Source organism: Silene latifolia, chromosome 10 (assembly GCF_048544455.1).
Source record: "Silene latifolia isolate original U9 population chromosome 10, ASM4854445v1, whole genome shotgun sequence".
NCBI lineage: Eukaryota > Viridiplantae > Streptophyta > Magnoliopsida > Caryophyllales > Caryophyllaceae > Silene > Silene latifolia.
The window spans coordinates 50,471,015-50,484,028 of NC_133535.1; the positions used below are offsets into that span (position 1 = coordinate 50,471,015).

The window sequence follows — 13,014 nt, forward strand, 5'->3', positions numbered from 1 at the left end:
CAGGATCCGCACCTTGATTTGTACCTATCAAGTTGTGTTTCCTCCTGACACCTAGATTCTCTCGCCTTAAGGCTCGCGCCTCTTCGGGCTATCCGGGAATTTTTGTGTTTTCTCACACTCACATTTCCTTGTTTTCGCGTTTTACGAAATCCGACACGGTTTCCATGACGCAACTTTAAACATACGGGTTTTTCTCTTCTTTTCTTTTATGGGGGAAGGGCTAGTCTCCCCGATCCGCCACGGATCGTTTCAATGTCAATCGAAAATTCCGAAATGTTTTTCGCTTTTTCGCATTTTCCACAAAAATCGAGAATTGATAACACGACGTCAATTTTCTTCAAAAATTTAAACTCTTACAAATCCGAGTCTTGATTTCACAAATATCAAATCAAATACACTCACAAAATATCTTTTAAAATTCATCCGTGACGGTTTGAGTTTTAGTTTTTTGAGTTACAAATCAATTTTCGGCAAAATTCGATGCAATTTAATTCAAACACGAGTTAATTGCTCAAAATTTTAAATCAATTTCACTTGAAAAATCCAAACGTGACGAGTGGTCGCGGAATTTTCAAAATTTCTTTTCGATTTCAATTTTAACTTCGAGTCATCGTGGTTATATTTGTTTTCATCAAATGCTTTTACGTGTTTACGTGCGTGCATACGTGCTACCTGTTGCCTGTTTTCTACACTAACGATGCAGGAACAGATGCAAAGCAAAGGGGAATCAGCCACTGACCGTGCTTCTTCGAAACACAACACAAAAAAGCCAAACAAAATAAACTACAAACCAAAAACAGATATATACAAACCGCCTCACGCAAAATGTACACAAACAAAGGATCAAAACACGGGCAAACAACTACAACTAGTCGGCACCTCCCGACGGACCAGTCTCGGTCTCACGAGGAGTCGCAGGCAAAGCAGACACAACCTTTTGCTCAGGCCCCCTCTCAGGAGAACTCTCCAACGTCTCGTACTCCATCGTGACGCGAAACTCCTCCGCCGCAACCAACTAACCCCTAAAAGAGGCAATCTCCGCATCTCGGTTCCACAACCCGTCCTCGCGACGCTTTAGCTCCTGGTCCCAACTGATGATCCCCAGCTCCTGTGCCTGGATCATCTACCTCGCTGCATCCAACTCAGCACGGAACCGAGCAAGCTTCGCTGGATCCGCAGTACCCTACAATACATAATACAGATCATTGAGGTCTAAACGTGAAATGCAACACAAAAACACACAAAACAACCAACAAAAAGCACCTGTGCAAGCCGAGACTCCCTCGCAGCCAGGTCACCAGCAAGTGCTCTCCACCGGTTAGCCATCTGGCATAGAGCCTGATGACTAACGGTTGACACCTACAACAAAAAAAAGCCTTCAACAAAAAAAAACGCAAAGCAAAATACGAACAAAAAGGAGGGCTCAAATAAAAAACTCACCCTCAAAACTGTCAACCTCCACTCCATGCCACTGTCAGTCACCTCAGATGCTGCAGCTGTAGCTCCTCACCACCCGGCCCCTGGAAAGTGGTCTGTATCGGGAAAGCTGGGGGCTGGGTCCTCATGAGCACGTCAACACCCTACAACAGGAAGCCACGTCAAAGGTAACAAACCTTTCCACCAAAACGCAAAAAGAGGTAACGAAACGAAGAACAGATAAAAACACACCTCAATCGGGTACCAGACAAGCCTCGACAAGCGGAAGGTGTCGTAGTCAGCCTCCCGTAACAACAACTCCTCACCCCCACGGCTGTGGAGGTGCTCCTCAACCTCATCAGGTGTCGACTCCTGGAATAGCACCCTAGGAGGATTGACCGGCACCACAAAGGTCTCACTAAAACACTGACGAGCTAAACGCTCACCCAGGTACCAAACTGGCTCGATCGCCGTCTCGAGGTACAAGCGCTGGCAACTGCGAGGTCGCAGATGCTCCCTGAGAGCAGCCGGTACGCCTATGTAGTGCTCCCAAGGCCACCCGACAAACTGCACTCAAGGCAAAGCTAGTCAGCTAACTTGGGGCTTTTTAGGCTACCTAGTCATCCTATCTCTATCCGTTTCTACAAAACAAAAGAGAGAAGAAACGATGACGTACATCACCAACCCTCAGGGTGTTCACCTAAAACCTGCAGTCCTCGTAAGTAGACTTGCTCGACTTCTTCCGAGCCACCGTCTAACCCCTCACGACAGGGTAAACCGAAGGCATTTCACCCGTCAAGCGCAGAGGGACAAAGTACGCAAACAACCAAGCCTGCAACAAAACACAACAACCACAAATCAGCCAGTTTTTCAAAATTGCCAAAACTCAAAATCAATCAAAAATCAAAATCAAAACAAAAAACCCACAAAAATGCTCGTACCTCCAAGATGAGGCCGGGACCAACAAAAGCGGGAGAACTCCCATCCCCCATCACCTCCGGACGAACCGCGGCGTGCAGGTAATGGATAAAACTCGGCAAAGCAGGCGTCACCCAGTCGTACTGACCCTAGCCGTCCAGGTCAGCAAGCAGAGGAAGTACCTTGGTCGACAAACGCTAGCCCTTGTCACCAAAGTACGTGGTACCCAGGAAGTACCACAACCACAACCGCGCCTCATGCGCGTCAGCCTCAGCCTCAGCCTGCGGACTCGCTAACGGTGCCGGAATAATGCCATCCACTCTCCCCCTGAAATGGTCCCTCACATAGTAGTTTGCAATCAGGAAAGGAGTAATGTCAGTCGGCGCAGGCAAAACATTGCCGATCAAACCCGTGACCACGACGGAAGACACTCTCTCCGGCGTCTCCAGGAACCCAACAGGCGTCTCGCCATAAGGAAGGCCCGATATCATGGCAAAGTCCTCCAAGGTGACACCGACCTCCCCAAACTCCATGTGGAATGACGACGTCGTATCCCAGTAATGGTCCAACATGGCGTGAATCAGACACAGGTTCGACCTAATCGAAGCCCTTTGAATCTCGCGCCAGGCAGCCACTAACGACCCCATAGCCAACCTCTCTATCAACGCCCTTCTACCGGCTTGGGGAACGTCGTAAAAACCCGTGCAAGTCGAGAAGCCTGAGAAAGTCCTCATGGTAGTAATCTCTTGAAATTGGGAAACAAACAGCATCAGAACACCTATTCAGGTCCGAAACAAGAAAAAACAACAAAAGCTCAACAAAGCAGCAAACTCACCAAGCCCTCGTGTGCATGGTAAGAGATGTGAGTGTCTAGCCACAACAACAACTGGCTATCGTCAAAGCCCTCGGCCCAAGCAGGCGCCGTCCGCAGGTTCAACCCCTATGGAACTGTAACCCGTCTAGCCTCCCAGTTCTCGACAAAGACGTCATCCGCCTCCGTCTCCACTCTCCGTCTTTTCCCCCCACGAGATACCACGGGACGAGGAGAAGGCCTCTCAATGAACCTCGTAATATTCTAAAGCCCCCGTCTAGAGGGCCGAGGAACCCTCCTCCCAGAGGTACCGGCCTCAGACCCCGTCTGAGCCCTCCCACTACCAACAGCCTCAACAACGGGCTCCTCCTGAGCCCCCGCGGGTCCCTCAGCACCAGCGGCCCCAACAACGGCCTCCTGAGGAGCCTCCGTAGCCCTCTCGGCTCTAACAACCTCCTAAGTGGGCTCCTTCTCGGAAGCGTTCTCTACCACCGTCTCCGGCGCACTCGCCGGAGTACTAACCTGCCCAGTCCAAAACAAGGCCTCGAAAGCCTCAGCAATGGACCCAGTGGGCCCAGAACACTCACCTGCAATCAGGACAAAACAAAAAACAGCAGCCGAAATTTCGGCATTACGACGGCACAAAATGGACAAAATAAAAAAAACCACCTGCAAATCCAAAAAACAACAAAGGCAAACCCGCCCAAACCCATCCAACAAAAACACTTCACAAAAAATCACACAAAAAAAATGACTTGCCCTTCTTTTTCAAGCAAAAGACGAGTCAAAACAACGACAAAAGCACAAAAACCACCAACACCTCAAAAGACCGCACAAGGTCCGCAAAACAAACAAAAATTCCCGACACAACTGGGTATCTTTCACAGCTCAAAAAGGCAATTTTACGCCAATTCGGGCACAAACAGGTAAAACAATTCAAAGTACGACCACAACAAAACAATGTGATTTAATCACGTCTCAAAGTGACCAAAACTACCGTTAAGGTCCATTTCAAGACAAACCGGCTCAGTTTGAGCCCAAACAGACGCTTATTTCATCAGCATGAGACCGTCTCATAAAGGCAAAAATCCAAATTTTGCCTACAACGCCCAACGAAGGTTCACTATAGCAAATATTGTCTTTCCCGACTATAATGCAACCTAGTGGGGCACACAACTCAAGCAAACAAACACGACATAGTGAAATAAGACGATTTTCCGTCTCATTCATGTTTTTCGAGCCTAGGGAGCGGGAAGGGGGACCAAAATGCAAACTAAGAGCACCCCTATACTCCTAAACAGGTTTCTAACCTAATGCAATCATCAATTTCACTCAAAAGTGGGCCAAACAAAAACGCCCAAATCAATTTTTCGAAGGGTTAGGGTTTCGCCCTAATTCAATCAACAAAAGACAAGCAAATTCAAATGGATTCAAGAGGATTTACATATCTTGAGATGACATAAAGACAATGGCACAAATGCAAGCGAAAAAACAAGATAGGAAATGGCGATTTTTTGTGATTATCGTGTGTTTGAAGGACGAAGACGAAGTGAAATGAGAGCAACCTGCTCTCGCGTCTTTTTATAGAAAAAAGGGGAGCCCCGTTCCCTCGCAGAAAGGCTCGCGCCTCAATGAGGTGTTCCCTGCTTTGTCCAGCGGAATTTTGGGCTTTGGCCCAATTCCCACACTACAAATTTTCAACGGCGGAATAAAAACCGTCATTTTTCAAATACAAAAACAAAATAGTGAATTCAAATTCGCTATTTTCACAAAATTTCAATGACGGAATTAAAAATCGTTATTTTCCAAATAAAAAAACAAAATAGTGAAATTCAAATTCGCTATTTTCACAAAATTTCAACGACGGAATTAAAAACCGTCATTTTTCAAATACAAAAACAAAATAGTGAAATTCAAATTCGCTATTTTCACAAATTTTCAACGACGGATTAAAACCGTCATTTTTCAAATACAAAAACAAGATAGTAAAATTCAAATTCACTATTTTCACAATTTTCAACGACGACATTAAAAACCGTTATTCTCAAATCACAAAAATGAAGTAGTGAAAATTCAAATTCGATATTTCCACAAATTTCAAAATTCAAAACAACGGCATTAAAAACCGCCACACCGTCAAACAAGATGGTGAAATTCAAATTCACTACTCCTCACAAATTTCAAATCACGAGAAGACGGGACCCAAACCGTTATCTCCCAAAACAAACATCGGATGGCGGAATTCACGCCCGCTGTTTCGACAGATTTAAACAAACGGCAATAAAAGCCGTTACCTCTCTTCAAAATTCAAAACCACCGCTGACCACAGGAGCCAGGCTCGAGCCTATCTCTTTCCGGCACTACAAACATCCAATATAAACAACGAAATTCCCCAGCAGGATATCGGAGGCCTCCCCACGGAGCCCACTAAACTCAAACGACCTCTCAAAATAGGCCCGTCCAGCACGGCTATTTCCCACAGTTAATCACATTCAACATGGCTGGCGAGCCTCACAACGCACATTCGACATGGTTGACGAGCCTCAAAATACATCACATTCGACATGGTTGGCGAGCCTAAAAACGCATCACATTCAACATGGCTGGCGAGCCTCATAACGTAACCTCAATGCGGCTGGCGAGCACCATCATATCCGCAACACGGCTGGTGAGCCTTTGCCCGCTAACAAGAAACATCAAGGACATATCCCGAAGATGCCTCATGTATGACTCCTTCTTTTGGCTGGCGAGCCTTCGTACATAAACTAACGGACTTTAAACGACCCACACGGACAGTCGATAGACTCTAAACTATTCCCGAAGATAGGTCCTTGACTCGAATCCCCGAGTCGCCTTAGCGTCGCCCTTCCCGATGGCAGGTCCTTGGCCCGAACCCTTTCGAGTCGCCTCGACGTCGCTTCGTTCTCCAGGTGGTAATCTTCGATTGATGTAGGGGCTATTCTTTGACTTTTACCCTGTCCAAGCCTCAGTCAAAGTGGGGGCTCTGTAGATACCCAGTATCTGTCGAGTCTCCAACAAACACCCGATTGTTATCGAACTACAACATGGTTAGGAATCGCAGCGTTTAATCGACAGTTTTGTATAACTATACATCGGAAAACTTAAAACGATTTCGAAAATAAACCATTTCAAAAGTACCTTGAGTGTTTTATGTACGACGACGGGGCGCAATGACACTAACTAGAGTCAAAACTAACACCGGACCAAAAACCGACTCAAAAATTTAAATCCCGACTCCAACAACTAGTCAAACCGAGTCAAACACAAAAAACAAACTTCTCCAAACTTCCATGTTAAGTATTCCCAGAATGCTTCATGGTCAAGTTCAAATTATGTCATCCAAAACATAGAATAGAACAAATCACGATTTCAATTGCGTGATAGTGACAAGACAGCTCGAAGACTCGCGAAATGGCTCGCGCCTCTTCAAATAGCCCATGCGGCCACGTCGCTCAAAACGCACACAACCACCCATTTCTCTATAAATACCCACCTTCACACACCATAATCCTTACGCGAGTGTCCGCCCCCTCATCTCTCCCCTAAAATTCTAGACTCGACTTCTTAAGTCACAAACCGACACGTGTTTTCGACTTACCGATCGAAAATACAAGCCTTACACATTGTTTGGTACCGTCATCGTGCATTAAATCACTTGACCGACCATCTCGACCAACTACACCATCACTAAACTTAACAATACACTCTTTTACATTGCTAAAACGGTTTTCAACCGAATTTTCCGACCTAACAAGTTGATACACTTTCATCGATTTTTCGTCTCAAGCCTAGCATGTAAGTATGAGGGTGTAAAAACCCCCTTCTTTCATGTTTTTTTCATCTGTTTTACGACTATAACATGCTAAAACATGTATAACATGATTCAAATTTAGGTTAGATGAGCCAAAACCGGATTGTGGCCGGAGACATGGGCTGCTTGCATAGCAGGAGGGCTCGCGCCTCAATCCCCTCCCAGGCCTTAATCCAGCCGTGTTTGATCTAATCTTTCCTTTTTATTTCATTTCTTATTTGTAATCGGTTTTTACCGTTTCAAATATTACAAATCATTTTCATAATAAACTTTTAACCATAAAATATTTTCACCCTTTGTTCCTCATACCATGACGGTTTAAATCCGTTTTTCGGTGATAATATTTGGTTAATCACATTTTAAAAGGTATTTTAAAACCTTTTATTTCATTTCTTTACATTTCAAAACAAACATATTAGTCACAAATACAAAGTCATCCTTGGTTCCATATACCATGTCGGTTTTAAACCCGAGTACGATGATGAACATTGACTAATTACAAACAAATGGACTTAAAATAATTAGTTCATAATCATTTTTCAAAACTAATCATATCAAGCTTGCAAAACTGAACCCGACATCAAATATCATCAATAAAATGGTGATTATTCAAGTCCCGTTCCTTATATTAACACAGAAGTGGTCTAAACGAACAAAGACGGGTTTAAACACCCTCTTTACAAACCATTTTACAAACATTTTAACAGTCAGAAGACGTCCCTTAGACAGTCTACTGACTCACGCCTAAACAGGCCAACCATTTTCCAGTTTTCAAACCAGGACAGGCCTGACGGCTCGCGCCTCAATAGGCTGCCTGATGCAGACCCTGCTTCCTTTCCAGCACTTGTCTAGGACGATCCCGACTTCGGTTAACCCGAATACAGGACGGATTAGATGATAAATCTGCCCCTTTTACATTGTATTTGCAAAACGCTTTTCTAAGACAAACGGATCACGTTATGCACCATAAACCTAACTCGGTAAATGGATGTTTAATTTCCGTCTTGCATACAAATCAACACTAAATCCAACTTGACATCAATTACTTGATATTTGGATAAACAGTCGACATAGAAAGCTCACATGTTAGGTTCAAACTCGTGAATGCGCATTCATGCATTTACCCTTTTTATCAACTTTTCCATTTAACCAACCAAGATCGATCAGTAGAGGCTGCTACCGCGGGCGGGATTGGGTGTCCGATTAAAGGGCTTCTCAATACGTACCTTCACCTCTTACTTAGAAACTTTAGATAGTGGACGACCTTATCCAGGGCTTACGAGAGTCATTCTAGAGATAGGATGTTAAAGAGGGACGACTCCTTATCTTTAGTACCTATGTCAAACACCGCTTTTTGCCTTGGTTGACCTAGGTATAAAGTGGATTCGAACGGGTTCCAAGCATCCCACAAATGCTTGGTGGTGACTCCGAACATCTCTTGCATCATTTAGAGACACTTGCCGAGACGAAACCGATGATATAAAGCGATCCGGTCAAAAGCATTTTTACGCCACCGAGCGTGGCTTTTAGAGTGTTGCTATGTCCACAGATCAGCTGGGCGTCGCAGGTGGCCCATGTCTACACACACAAATGTCAAATGTTTTGTGATGGGTGGACTTATAACAATGCTAGCCAATGAATTATTCCCCAACTTCAACTTCGACGGAAGATATGTGGCACTTCAAGGGCATACTTTGATTGATGAACAAGCTATCTTCCAATTACACAAATGGTGTGCCTATAATGCGGCGGAAGTGTGGAATGGTACACCAAGGGGTGCTCCCCTCTTGTGCCTATGGGGTGGAATATACCACAAACCGAACCCTTTCTAAGACGATACTCGGCAATGCCGAGCTACCTCCTCCCAATCAAAATCTTTGATTACCAACACCACCATGAGGAGGAAAGAGAGGGGTCACGTCATCATCAACCCCAACCACATCACCATATGCCTCACATGGGGTACCCACCATTCCAACAAGGTGGACAACCCTCATACGTGCCCACACCACCTTGCCCTACTACGCATGTGCCTTTCGCTTCTGAGAATCCACGAGCCTCAAACATGAATGAGTTGATGACGCTTATGCAACGCGTCGACCTTGGGGTGCACAACGAGAGGGTGGATAATTATTTGGCACAAAAACCCCTACTATCAAATGGCGCAACAAGGGTACATTGACCCTAAAGGCCCTCTTCTATCTTCACTACAAGAAAAACTAAAATAGGCGACCGAAATTTGGCGACTGATACTGGTAGTCGCCAAATTGGCGACTGATTTACAATTTGGCGACTTAAATCAGTCGCTAATTTGGCGACTAAATTTTTTAAAAAGGGAATCTAATTTGGCGACTGATATGTCAGATTTGGCGACGGATTTTAATGTAGTCGCCAATTTGGCGATTGAAAATCAGTCGCCAAATCAAAATTCAGTCGCCAATTTTTTTTTATACAAACCAGACCCCCCTCTCTCCTACTTTACTCTTTCGAAACCAAAAAAAAAGGCGATTATTCCTACGACGACGACGAACGGCGATGAGACTACACTACCACCACCACTTCCACCGCCATTTCCACCGCCATTTCCACCGCCACTTCCACCCTCTTTAATTAGGTTAGTTTTTTTTGTTTAATTTCAGTTTAATTAGTTTAATTTGTTAGATTAATTTGTAGTTAGTTTGATTAATTTGTGGTTAGTTTGTTAGATTTATTTGTAGTTAGTATGTTAGATTAATTTGTAGTTAGATTTAGTTTAATTTGTGTTTGAATTAAAAGGGAATGATTAAGAGGTTTGTCTTTAGGTTTAGGGTTATGGGGGGGGGGGGGTTTCGGCCGTGGGTGGCGTTGGTCGGAGGTGGGCCGTGGGTGGGTGGGTCGTGGGGTGGCCTTGGGTGGGTCGTGGGTGGTGTATGGTGTTGGGTAGCTAAGTGAAACCGTCTCATTATCATTAGTATTAAGTTAAGTGGAACCGTCTTAATTAATAATAATATTATTATTATTATTACTAAGTTAAGTGAAATCGTCGTATTATTATTAATATTAAGCTAAGTGAAACCGTCTTTTGGATTAATGGAATTAGCTAAGTGGAACCGTCTTTTGGATTAAGAGAAATTAGCTATTAGCTAAGTGGAACCTTCTTTAGGACTTGATTTTGATAAATTTAGTTTTATAATTCATGTTATTGATGAATTGAGGTTGAATAACCTTGTTTTTTTTTTCTTCTCTTTTCAGGGTTGTCACCGCGCTGCTAGGCACCATCGTACGCGGTAGCTGTTGCTTCTTGTTTTTTTTTTTTTTTCATTTTTGCTTTTACTTGATTAGGTAACGTCCTCTTACCAGTTACCTTTTAATTTTACTAATTTTAGTTCAAATTATGTTACAGACTTTAGGATAGAAACCTTTATTATGTGGTTGAATTGTGCTCTTGATTGACTTAATTAATTTAGTACTTGATTGTGTTGTTGTTTGATTTGATGTTGACTTAGTACCCGTTCAAGAATTATTCATTAGGAGTAATTCTTGAATAGTCCCCATTTTGGGACTGTCTTTCTACGTTTCAAGTCATTTAGGTAGTAAACACGTACTTGTGATTTATTAATGAGGAATGAGTTTGGTGGCGATCCCTTTAATGTTCTCCGAATACATGTATATGTGGAGTAATTAGTTATTCTACATAGATGTGTATTTGGAGAACTGAAGGGAATTGCTGCCGAATTTTTTCCTCAATAATAAATTACAAGTGTGTTTGCTAGTGACTTGAAACGTACATTGACGGGTTTAGGTTGGAGTGATAACGACCCCATTCGAAGATGGATTACTTATTGACAATATTTATATATTGTTTTTATATGATTATGATGATGATGATGATGACGATGATGAGGATGAGGATGAGGATGAGGATGAGGACGAGGGGTTTGGAGATGAAGATGATTAAATTGGTATAATTTTGTATTCCTCAAGAGTAAATTATTAAAATTTAGAAGTCTGTATAATTTTCATTTATCATTATTTGTGTTAATTTTTATTTGTATTACTGCAGATGGCCGGGAGCAGTCGAGGTAGGAAGCGTGGAGGCGGCTCGGGTTACGGACCAGTACGCGTGCGGAGGAGGAGGAGGAGTTTGTGCGGGAGGATCCGATGCGGATGCATGGTGACGGTAACGGTGAGGAGATCGACGCTACCGACGAGCCAAGATCGGGTGCCGATCAAACACTTCGGATCATCGGATGATTCTTGAGCCGGCGGGATTATGGTAAGTTTTATTCTTTATTAGTCTACTATTTTTATTTCTTTTTTTTTTCTTTGTAAAATAATAATTGTTTCTAATTTTACATGTTCAAAATAAATGCAGGTTTATGGACGATTGCGTGGTACGAGGTGTCACGAAAAGCACGAAGACTAATTTTGTGGGTCCAATTCCTACATCGTGGACACAAGCTTCTAACGCACAAAAAGAGGCGTGGTTCAATAACTTTCGGGTATATATTTTCCGTAATTCTTTGTTTTAGAAACCAAATAATTAATTTTGATAAATTTTTTAAGAACCAAGGTTATACTTTTATTTTATACTAATATGAAATTTTGTCGCTTTTTTTTTGTAGCTATCATTTGCTTGGTCATCGTCTCAAGAACAGAATGTCCGTAACAGGTACAATGACGTCGGTACTCGACGATATCGGGACGTGATCTGGAAGACGATCAGGCGCCCGAAGGAACCAGAGCACATGAAAGGTATTTAATTAACTTGTTTTGTTATTTGTATTAATTAGCATATACTCTCTTATATTATAAATAATATCAGTAACTTATTAGTTATGATTTCATATGTGTAATTGCAAGTGACAAGTATGAAGGCTTAATAAAGCATACCAAAAGTGAAGCTTTTCACAAGAAGTCTAAGCAAGTATCCCTCAACAAAAAAGGAGGAAAGGAAGATGCCGTGAACGAGCCTACTCATTTCGCGGGTTCACGATCGTTCTGGGATCGTGTATTGGGTGTAAGTTTGTCTATTATTTCACACTTTTTTTGGTTTTCAATGCAACATGTTTATTTTATGTTAGATTTTTTGTTGATTTTCTAACATGTATGTTTTTTTTTTCATTCAGAAAGGAAAGAAGAAGTCAAAGCCGATTGCGACGGTACCGGAACTGTTTCTGGACACGCATTCCAGGGTTGACCACAAAGGGGTTAGAAGTTGGACTAAACCAAAAGACAAGCAATTATATGTAAGTTTTCCCTAACACTTAATTTTTGTTAATTTATTCTCTTTTAAAATGTCGTATATAAGTTGGTTACCATATTAACTTACAACCATTTGTTTAATATTGTAGGAAGCATTTGAACAAGAAAAAGCCGCCAATCCAGAAAAACCGGATAATGACATATGGTATGAGTTGGTGAATGGCTTCAAGAAAGCGCACGTGTATGGTACTGGAAGTTCAACACCGGCTTTCTATGAGAAAACGCGTAGGAGATCGACTTCAACAATTCCCAGCAACACGTATCAACCGGGAATTATTAGTCAACTTCAAGCTCAAGTAAGAGAGCGTGATGAACGTGATGCCAAACGTGATGAAGAATTCCGGCAAATGAAGGAAAGAATGGAAATGTTTGAGAATTGGTGGCAAGGTTGTAACCCCGGACCTAGACCCAACTACGATCCAAATGATCCGCATGGTCCACAAGGGGGGAGTGGAGCCGGTGTTGGCTTCCAAGTAAGATGATTTTAGCATGTAAGCTTGTAAAACTTGAACTTTAGACTTGAACATTAGAATAGCTTAGCTTGTAAAACTTTCATTTTCAATATATGAAATGAAGTTTGAGAAAATGGGAGGTGTTGGGTTGAAATGTATGGTGTTGTGTGTATTGAAATTTGGGATGTATGGCGTTGTGGAACATCGGTTTGTATGCAGGTTGTAAATATTTGGCTAGCAATGAAAACGAAAAAAACCACCAAAACATACAGTGGCTTTGGCGACTGAAAAGGGATTTGGCGACTGAAATTCAGTCGCCAAATTGGCGACTGATTTAAGGT

General features: G+C 42.8%; 1 long non-coding RNA gene across 1 annotated transcript; it reads left to right on the forward strand.

The window, feature by feature from the left end:
* Positions 1–11,894: 11,894 nt before the first annotated feature.
* Positions 11,895–12,486, forward strand: LOC141608990 (uncharacterized). Its single transcript, XR_012527112.1, has 3 exons — positions 11,895–11,976; positions 12,086–12,205; positions 12,311–12,486. It is a non-coding gene; the product is annotated as an uncharacterized LOC141608990 (long non-coding RNA).
* Positions 12,487–13,014: the final 528 nt, after the last annotated feature.